This window comes from Nyctereutes procyonoides, unplaced genomic scaffold (assembly GCF_905146905.1).
Source record: "Nyctereutes procyonoides isolate TBG_1078 unplaced genomic scaffold, NYPRO_anot_genome, whole genome shotgun sequence".
Classification (NCBI taxonomy): Eukaryota; Metazoa; Chordata; class Mammalia; order Carnivora; family Canidae; genus Nyctereutes; species Nyctereutes procyonoides.
In genome coordinates, this window is record NW_026574702.1 from 1 (window position 1) to 622 (window position 622).

A 622-nucleotide genomic window follows, 5' to 3' on the forward strand; every position below is an offset into this window, starting at 1 on the left:
TTAGTAGGGAAACTCCAAATGGACGAACACCACCTGACTGAGTGTAGTCTTGCATCACTTAAGCTACTCTCTGTACCAGCTGAGCTGTGGGAATGGGTTCTTGGTAAACGAGATAGTATTGCTGAGCAAGTTTTCGAGCTCTGTGCAGGAGCACTCTGTAATCTGGGCCCATGCCACTATACACCAGGCCTATGTGCTTGGTAATTGGTTCCACTTTGTGGACACTTTGCTCATCATACAGAATGGATTTCTGTTTCTTCTCAGTTGCGAATACCACACCATTTGGGCTTTAATTCCAACTGAAGGGGCTCCTCCAGCTACAGCAGCCAATGCATATTCAATCTGAACAAGTTTACCAGATGGGCTGAATGTAGTCAGTGAAAAGCTGTAACTGTGCTCCGCCATCTTTGCCTGGAGTACCAGAGCACAGCCCGATCTACTTATTTATCTAAATGAGAAGAGCCTACTGAGTGGTCAACATCCGGTTTCAAATTATTCCTTGTGACCACTGCATTCTGGAATGGTGGCAGAAGCGAATGGCAGGAGGAGATTCAAGTTAGACTCTGAGATTTAGCTACTGGAAGCTTAAGTCAGAGGTAAAGGGGCCATCCATGTTTTCTGA

The 622-nt window shown here is 45.8% G+C and overlaps 1 pseudogene; it reads right to left on the reverse strand.

Moving 5' to 3' along the window:
* Nucleotides 1-7: 7 nt before the first annotated feature.
* On the reverse strand, nucleotides 8-405 carry LOC129504182 (proteasome subunit alpha type-2-like; annotated as a pseudogene).
* Nucleotides 406-622: the final 217 nt, after the last annotated feature.